Below are 10,000 nucleotides of genomic sequence, written 5' to 3'. Positions count from 1 at the left end.
TAGTTAGCAGGCTGAGGTCTTGTTCGTTAACGAAATTAACCAGACAAATAGCTCCACCAACTAAGAACGACCATGCACCACCACCCATAGAATCAAGAAAGAGCTCTCAGTCTGTCAATCCTTACTATGTCTGGACCTGGTAAGTTTCCCCGTGTTGAGTCAAATTAAGCTGTAGGCTCGACTCCTGGTGGTGCCCTTCTGTCAATTCCTTTAAGTTTCAGCCTTGCGACCATACTCCCCCCGGAACCCAAAGCAGCATGTTGTGGCAGGCGTAACGTACCCCAAGGGCAAAATCTGCGAAACCGACATACCGTGAAGGTGTTTTGCACATGCGATGCCACTCTTGGGCATGCTGTACAGTGACTGACGAATGTGGTGGAAGATGTAGAGGCACTACAGCGCAAGGCAAGCAGCCATGCGTGCTCCGCAGCACACAATGGCAAGCAACTGTGTGCGATAGAGGGGATGACTGTCGGGACGGACGCGCTATGTACATGTTTTCACAAACTACACCTTCTTTGGAAATGTTGTACGTCGACTTGCACATGTGGCATCAGAAGTGGGGGCATGGTAGCTCACGGCAGCCATCCTTGTGCTCCCAGCAGCCCACGAAGGCAGGCAACGATGTGCGGCAGAAGAGGGTGGCATTGCATGACAAAAGGGCTGACCATTCGCAAGCACGTCCACCTTCGTTGGGCATGCTGTGCCACGACTAGCACACGTTACAACAGCTATGGGCACATGGCATGGGAGGCATGCAGCCTTGCTCGTCTAGTCGCATGCGGTGGTAGGCCTCGGCGCACACCAAGGGCCAACTCATCGAAACCCACGTGCCATTTCCCTTTTTTTACCATGTCATGGGTCTTTTGGGTTTGCCTACCATGCCCACTCATTGTTTGCTGCCCCTCTGTATGGCCCCTCAAAAATCACCCGGGGAGTGGCAACCCCCTCCCTCAAGGTAGCTCTTATGCTCTTTGCCCCTTTCCAGAAGGAGACATGACCCCCCCCCAAATATACTAGTCTATTTTTTGAGCTTCAAATATCCAAATCAAATGAAACTTGGTATGAAATTAAGGAAAAATCCAAAGATTATTTACATATAAAAATCATAGTTTTCAGATAAATATTTATTTTTTTATTAATTTTTTAATATTAAAAAACATATTAAATTCAAAAAACTATGAAAAATCCATTTTAATGTATTTTTCTAAAAACTAAATTTTGGATGTCTTCCAAAGGTTGATAGAATGTTTTGAAAAAATATTGGACCATTCCAATATATTTTGATATTTTTTAATATTTTATGATTGAAACATTACGAAAAATACCCAAAAAAATGGAAATGCGGGGTTTAAGTGAAAATGATTGTACTTTGGGTGCCAAATAGCCAATTGCAAGGCTTTTCTAACCCAAAGGGATGTTTTGGACAACATGATTTAAAGACCCAAACTATGTCGTGCGGGCATGGCCTTGGCGTGTGCAGCAGTCCGTGCCTCGTGTGCAGTCGAAGGCCGCAAAGGAGCCCCTGTTGCATAGGCCATGGGGACCACGGCAGCACTCATGTGTGAGCCATGGGTGTGCGGCTATGTGCACGGCGGACTGCAGCCATGGGTGATGCATGTTCGACCATGCAACGCAACCTTGCACGCGGCAGTGTAGCCGTGCCTACAACCTCTTGTGTGGCACTCCCGGCTAATCCCAAAACCAAGCGCCAGGCGAGGCAACGATGGGCGTGGCACATGCAGCCATGCATGCGACCTGGGGGGTGGTGTGAAGCAATGCACGCAACCTTGCGAGTGGTAGGGTAGCCAAGGGCGTGGCATGTGCGGCCCTACTAGCAACCATGCACCCATTAGTGCAGCCAAACATGTGGCATGTGCGGCGTGGAACGTAACCTTGGGCACGACTATGCAGCCATCTGCTTGTCATGTGCGTCATGCCTGCAAACTTTCGCACAGCATGTGCGGCCATGCACGAAACCGTGTGTGAGGCTTGTGCAGCCGTGGTCGTAGCCATGTGCGTGGAAGTGCGACACGGGCAGTCGCCCAGCGCGCGCTGCCTGCACCATTGGCCAAAGCCATGTGCGACCGTGCCTACCACCTTGCATGCGGTTGAGCACCCTTTCCTGCAGCAATGTGCGTTGTTTCCTGCCACCTTAAGCGTTGTGTGCACCCTTGCCCCCCATGTGCGCGCGGTGGCCTGCACCCCTGCTCGCGATAGTGGAGCCTTACCCGCAATAGTGCCTGAGGTTGCATGCAACCATGTGTGCGGTATTGCAGCCACGCCCGCAGTCATGTGCGTGGCAGCCTGCCTTGAAGCAGCAACCTTGTGTGCGCTAGTGCAACCTTGCCCGCAGCGATGCCTACACCTTGTGCGTCCATGCCAGCTACCTTTCGCACGGTAGTGCAACCATGCTTGCCACCATGCACGCACATTATGCGGCCCTGCGTGCGGTACTGTCGCCTTGTGCACAACCTTCATATGCACTTAGGCACACTTAGGGGGGCACGCGTAGGAATTTTCATGGGCACGTATATGTGCACACTTGTGGCATTCAAGAGCACAATTAGGCGACACTTGGGCAACACTTGGGTGCACGCTTAGATACACTTATTCAACACTTGCAGGCACGTATAGGCACATTTAAGGCAACACTTGGGGCATTCAAGAGCATGCACAGGCACACTTGGGTGCACACTTAGGCAATAGTTGTGGGCATCCATGGGCACAGTTAGGCAACACTTGGGCCATTCATTGTGCACATGTTGTCAACACTTGGGGTGTTGTGCGGCCATTCACTGTGTACACGTGGGCACACATAGTCAACACTTGGGCCATTCAAGAGCACGTTGTCACTGCTTTAGACCTTTCTAAGAAATCGCACCGGCACTTAGCACTTCCGCTAATGCTAAGTCAGCCTAACCACCGTCCTTAAGGGACTAGGGAAGAGAAGAAGTGAACACAAGAGTGAGTTTGAGAAGAATGAACTTGTGTAGCACTAGAGAACTCTTGAGTACAAGGCTTAAGAACTCATTTTCTTGGTTGAACACTCTTGGTTGGTCCTTGGTGAGTGCTTTTGCCAAATAAAGCAAAACCTACCCCAAGTTCCAATGGATGGCTAAGATATTTACAAATATCCTCCATCCAACGGTTGGGGAGGAAACTAGAAGCTTCCCACCTCCTTAGAAGAGGTCTAGAAATCTCTCCCAGAATATCTCCTGTGAATATCTTCTACAAATATCTATAATAAAATATTTATTGTTACTACACCTTTGTAGAAAACTCTAGAACTTGGACCTTACTTAGCCCAATGGCCCAAGTCCATGGGCTGGTGAGCTAGGCCCGTGGGCCTATGTTGGGTAGGTCCTGACACTCTCCCCCACCTAAATCTACGATGCCCTCATCGCAACCTCATTGTGGTACTTTTATTCACGAGTCATCTCAGTATGCCAGTTGTCTCCCATCTCGTCTCGCTCTCTGGTCACCCCTTCCACTTGACTAAATACTCCACGTAAGTGTTGTAACCCGGCAGTCACTGAGAGGGGGGGTGAATCAGTGAGTTCAATTTCGATACCTAAAAACCTGTCCGATGTCTGGCCAAGAAAAACCTGATATACCTGTTCCTGTTTGCACACAGTCGTATGCACACTCAGCCTCTCATAGGCACTTCCAAGTGTGCACACCCATTCCACATTCCACGCACTTCAATATAAAATGCAAACAACAAGCACCCACAACACAGGGTTTTTACGAGGTTCGGCAATTTGCCTACATCCCCGGAGTAGTGCCTGTAAAGGCTTCGTACCTACTCAATACACTACTTTTGACTGCACCCACAGTCGGGAGCACCCACACCCAATTTTCTCAAGCCGAAGCTGAGATGGCACTCATAGTGCCGATACAATGTGTAGCACCCACTACACGGGAGCACCCACTCCCGGTGCTTAGCACTCACTAAGCACACAATAAATAATACAATTAAATTGGGCTTATATCAATGCACTACAATCAAGCTCTGCCTAGCATATGCATCCACAACTAGCTAGCATGCTCACAGTTCATCCACAACTAACCTAGCATATATACATTCATCCACAACTAACCCTAACATACATACATACATGTAATGTAAAATCACAGGTTAGATAATCTCACAACCGATTGCCTGGGATGACTGGAAACTTGTACTGACAAGTTTGGTGCTCACACCTTCTCTCTCCTTGGCTTCTTGCTCTTCAAAGCAAACACATCCTTGCTTTCTTCTCTTCTTCCTTGGCTTTGAGTTAATATACCATTAACACACTTCAACCACCTCTTTTACCTCCTTTAATGGCCTAATAACATTTATCATCAAGAATGTATGTTCATTCAAGGACCAACAAAGAGGGGGAAGCTTCTCCTACCAAAACCGTAGCCTTTCTTCACTCAAACCTCATTTTTCTTGCTTCCATTGTGTAGGGCTTGAAAAAACGAAGAAGCTGCAACTTGGGTCACCCAAATCCGACTTAAAATGAAGGAGATATGACCTTTTGAAGTTGGAGCAATGAGATAGCCCGAAATGGAATCTTCGTACGGGTGGCGTAGGCTACACCGGCGGCGCGCGCAACAGGGGCGAAATCTGACCGTAGATCTCATATAAGAGATCTTATAATCCAAGCCATCCGATTAAACCAACGGACAACAGATCCAAACCGTTAGATTTGAATCTCGATGACGTCATCATGACGTAGGCGCTGACATCGTCAGAAGTGTTGTCGATCTATGATTGGTTGCTTTTCCGGATTTTAAGGGAACTTGTCTCCCACTCACAAAAGTGAAAATGCATATTGACCGTTGGATCCGAATCTTCCATGATGGCTTTAATCAGATTTCATGAGATCATTAAGATCGGAATCCTTTTTATACTTTCTATACACGCGCGAAACACAATAACATACCTTGATATAGTGTAGCGCCAGTGCATCAAGAATTATGCATCTAACCAATCAAATCCCACGCGCAAGCATCTATCTCGTCCATATCACACCAAAATCTCAGCAGCCTTTGGATGGGCATCAAGCCTACGTGGTCGAATCGTGGCTGTCCATTTCACTTCCCTTGACTCCTCTTTATTATAATCAAGCCCCTGCCTCCATATGTTTCAGTGCTTAAAGACCCCTTGCAACTCAGACCTTCAAAATCTTTAAATTACACAAAATCCCTTCAAATTTCAAAATTAAATTCCGAAAAACCCACCCAACACCGAGAGCAACTGATGGATTTTCGGTTTGGATTTTCGAACCGACTTTACGGAAACGCTTATAACTTTTTCATACGATATCCGATCGAGATGAAACAAAGTGCGTTGGAATCGTAACTGGATGCTCTACGACTTTTCAGAAGACTCAATCATCTGAATCATCCATGTAAAAAGACCAAAATGCCCCTACACCTTTCCAATGACATATCTTTCTCATACGGAATTGGAATGCGATGAAATCAGAACCGTTGGAAAGATTGTATTTTTGTCGTATTGTTACATGTAGAACACTTCCTTTAAAAAATTCATCTTCAATGCCGAAACTGCCCTCGACTGCCATAAATGCCGTAACTTCTTCATACGGTATCGGAATGTGACGAAATCAAATGCACTGGACTAGGAAAATTACAATCTATCTTTTTCATGAAGAACCGATCTTCCAAAAATGTCATTTTCATTACCGAAAATGCCCTTGATCGTAAATAGACCAATTTTGCCAGTTTTGACCCAGAAACCCGCACCACCTATTAATGATGTATTAAACCACTCCATGCATACCAAGATGCTCTGTTATCTCATCGGTGACACTGGATACTGCCATGTCATCATTGTCATCCACGTCACCCAAGCTGGCCACGTCATCACCACCACGTCATCACTGCCACGTGGCCGAGTTGCCAACAAGGACAACCATAAAACAACAATCTCCCCCTTTGGAGTTGTTGGCAACCACCTCATCACTAATACACTCTAAAGCTCCGATGAGTAACTCTCTCCCCCTTTGACAACAAGTACAAAGGGTGGAACCAATGGACTCCCCCTGAGTCCAATATGGGGGTAGCAACATCAAGCAACTTGCTCCCCCTCTCCCAATGCTGCTAGTGCTTTGGAAGAACCACCACTCCCAGCTTCTGTCTGAGGAACTCAAACTGATCTTTGGGAAGCGGTTTAGTGAAGATATCAGCCACCTGCTCTGCTGTGGGAACAAACTCCATCCTTACTTCACCTTCCATCACCTTGTCTCTTAAGAAATGATACCGGATAGCAATGTGCTTTGTTCTAGAATGCATCACCGGGTTCTTGGAGATATTGATAGCACTAGTATTGTCACAATATAGTGGCACTGCCTGCTCAACCTCCACACTCAAATCCTTCAACATCTGCTTCATCCACAACACTTGTGTACAACAAGATGTAGCTGCAATGTATTCTGCCTCTGCAGTTGAAAGAGAGACTGACTCTTGCTTCTTACTATGCCATGCCACCAAGCTGCTCCCCAAATAGAATGCACCACCACTGGTGCTCTTCCTGTCATCTACACATCCGGCCCAATCTGCATCTGAAAAAGCTGACAAACTAAAGCTCTTGACTTTCGGATACCATAACCCAAACTCACTAGTCCCTTTCAGATATCTGAAAATTCTCTTCACTGCTGCCACATGTGTCTCTTTTGGTCCTGCTTGGAATCTGACTACCATGCACACAGCTTGTAAGATGTCAGGCCTACTAGCTGTCAGATATAATAGGCTACCAATCATTGACCTATACGAGGTGTGGTCAACTGATGGAGAGTCATCTTCCTTGCTCAACTTACACCCAGTCATCATAGGTGTACTAACTGGCTTGCAATCCTCCATGGTGAATCTCTTTAACATCTCCCTCACATATTTGGACTGAGATATGAAGATACCTTCTTTCTTTTGATTGATCTGCAAACCCAAGAAGAATGATAGTTCACCCAACATGGACATTTCAAACTCATCTTGCATCCTCATTGCAAAATCTTTGCACAACTCATCTTTGTGACCCCCAAAGATGATATCATCTACATACACAACCACCATAAGCTGACTGCTTTCTTCAGTTCTGATGTAGAGATTACTGTCCACTAAGCCTTTCTTGAAACCCAACTTGCACAAGTAAGAGTCCAATCTGGAGTACCATGCCCTTGGAGCTTGTTTCAAACCATACAATGCCTTCTTCAATCTGCACACAAGAGTGGGGTCCTCACTCAGCTGAAACCCATCAGGCTGCTCTATGTAAACCTCCTCTTCCAAGTTTCCATTTAGAAAAGCTGATTTGACATCCATTTGATAGACCTTGAACCCCTTGTACACTGACAAAGCCAAGAACATTCTGATAGCCTCAAGTCTTGCCACTGGAGCAAAAGTTTCCTCAAAATCAATGCCTTCCACTTGAGCATATCCTTTGCATACAAGTCTTGCTTTGTTCCTCACCACTTGACCATCTTCATTGAGTTTATTTCTGAAAACCCATTTAGTACCAATCACATTCTTGTCAACTGGCCTAGGGACTAGATCCCAAGTGTGATTCCTCTCTATCTGATCAAGTTCTTCATTCATGGCCTTCATCCAACTCTCATCATTGCTTGCCTCATCAACAGTTTTTGGTTCAATCTTCGAAAGAAGAGAGTATGTGTTGGTCTTCATTCTTCTAGTCTGAACACCTACAGTGGGGTCACCAATGATTAACTCATCTGTTTTCTGTTGATCAACTCTGTTGTGTCTCCTCTGCTCATCTAAATCTACCTCAGCCTGTTCAACATCAATCTCATTTTTGCTTTTGGGTCTACTATCAACCAGGTCATTCTCATCATCAAGATCTTCAAATTCTAGAAGTTCATTTCCTGAGCCTGAAGGAATATCCCTTTTTTCATCAACTGTGACATCAGCACTCTCTACAATTTTTCCAAGTCTGTTGTTATAGCATCTATAGGCCTTACTTGAAGTAGAATAACCTAAAAATATACCTTCATCAGCCCTATCATCAAACTTACCCAAATCTTGGGTTGTGTTCTTGATATAACACTTGCTACCAAAGACCTTGAAGTGTCTTACTGTAGCCCTTCTTCCAAACCAGATTTCATATGGAGTCTTGCTTTCATGAGGTCTCAACATACATCTGTTATGGATGTACACTGCAGTTAGAACTGCCTCCTTCCAGAACTTTTTACCCATGTCATTCTCTGCCAACATTGTTCTAGCCATGTCTTGCACTGTTCTATTCTTTTTCTCTGCAACACCATTCTGTTGGGGTGTTCTTGGAGCTGAAGTTTGTTTCCTGATACCATGCTCATAGCAGTATTCTTCAAAATCATCCCAACTGTACTCACCTCCTCTGTCAGATCTCAGACACTTTATCTTCTTCCCTGTCTGATTCTCAACTTGCTTCTTAAAGATCTTAAATCTTTCTAAAGCCTCTGACTTATGTTTCAAGAACATCACCCACACCATTCTTGAATGATCATCAACAAACAACATGATGTATCTCTCTCCTGAGGTGCTAGGTGTCCTCATAGGACCACATAGGTCTGTGTGAATCAACTGCAATGGAGAACTGGAATAATACTCCTTAGACTTGTAGGAGATTCTGGTTTGCTTTCCCTTTTGACAAGATGCACATATAGGATTGGAGAGCTTCTTCAACTCAGGAACATCTCTCACTGCCTTCTTTGAAGAAATCTTGGCAAGGTTCTTGAAACCAATATGCCCAAGTCTTCTGTGCCACAACCATGTCTCCTCATCTATGCTGACCATGCAGGAATCTTTCTCTAACTCTGTCAAGGTGTACAAATTCCCTGAAGTTCTCTGTCCAGTAGCTACAACCTTTCCACTACTTGATCTTCTTATCTCACACCCTTTACTAGTGAAAGTTACTTCATGCCCTTTGTCACAAATTTTACTGATGCTGAGAAGATTGTGTTTGAGTCCTTCAACATACAAGACATCAAGGGATTTCACCTTCCCATGGTTCAAACTTATGGACCCCTTTCCTGTAATTCTGGCACCATTGTTGTTGCCAAACTTCACGGATCCACCTTCAAAGTCATGTAATTGTTCAAACCTTTCCTTATCTCCTGTCATGTGGCTTGAGCAACCACTATCAAGAATCCATGGATTAGAGTCTCCTTGAGCCTTAAAAGCTCTATGAATAACAAATGCTGCTGCATCTTCTTCATCTTCTACTCTATCTCTCTTAACCCAAACTTTCTTGACAGATTTAGATTTCTTTGCTTTCTTCTGTCTTGAGAATTGTCTCTCCATCTCATCATCTTCTGTGTTTCTGAAAACTCTCTGCTTAACTCTGTTCTCCTGTCTTTGTGGGGGAAACACAGTTCTACAATTCCTTGCAATATGTCCAAGGTTGTTGCGTCTGTAACATTCAACTGTTTCCTCCATAAGGGGTGCAAAAGGATTTCTGTCCACATAACTCCTTGGACCAATGTTGAACTTGCAATCTGAGATCTTATGTCCAAAAGTGTTGCATTTGTAACAATAACCTTGAAAGGTGTGCCTCTGCATCACAGGTTCCATCTGCCATCTGTAAGGAGCTCTGAAGTTGTCAAATGCTCTAGGCCTCTGTTGAGGACCTTGACTGTATCCATAGCTCTCTGCTCTCCTGCTTGGCCTTGCCAACTGTGGTTGTCTAGCATGGTTAGTCTTATGGAATATAGATGGATTTTCTCTTCTAGTTGGACCAGTCTGCACTTTATCTTTTTGTACTGCTCTCTTGAAATTGCCAGCAGTAATAACATGTGTCTTTCCTCTTTGAGCATTCCTATCATTGACTTTGATAGGATTATGTACTGTTCCCTTACCATTTGCCTTGGTATTTTTGGAAGACTCCCCAACAAATCCAAGTCCAAATTTGATGTGAGTCGATCTTTGAGCATTGATAATGTCATTGAGCTTCTTACTACTAGGATGCTCTTTTGGAGTAGAGTCATCTTCAACATCTTCA

Source organism: Macadamia integrifolia, chromosome 4, assembly GCF_013358625.1.
Source record: "Macadamia integrifolia cultivar HAES 741 chromosome 4, SCU_Mint_v3, whole genome shotgun sequence".
NCBI lineage: Eukaryota > Viridiplantae > Streptophyta > Magnoliopsida > Proteales > Proteaceae > Macadamia > Macadamia integrifolia.
This window is presented reverse-complemented; position numbering follows the sequence as displayed.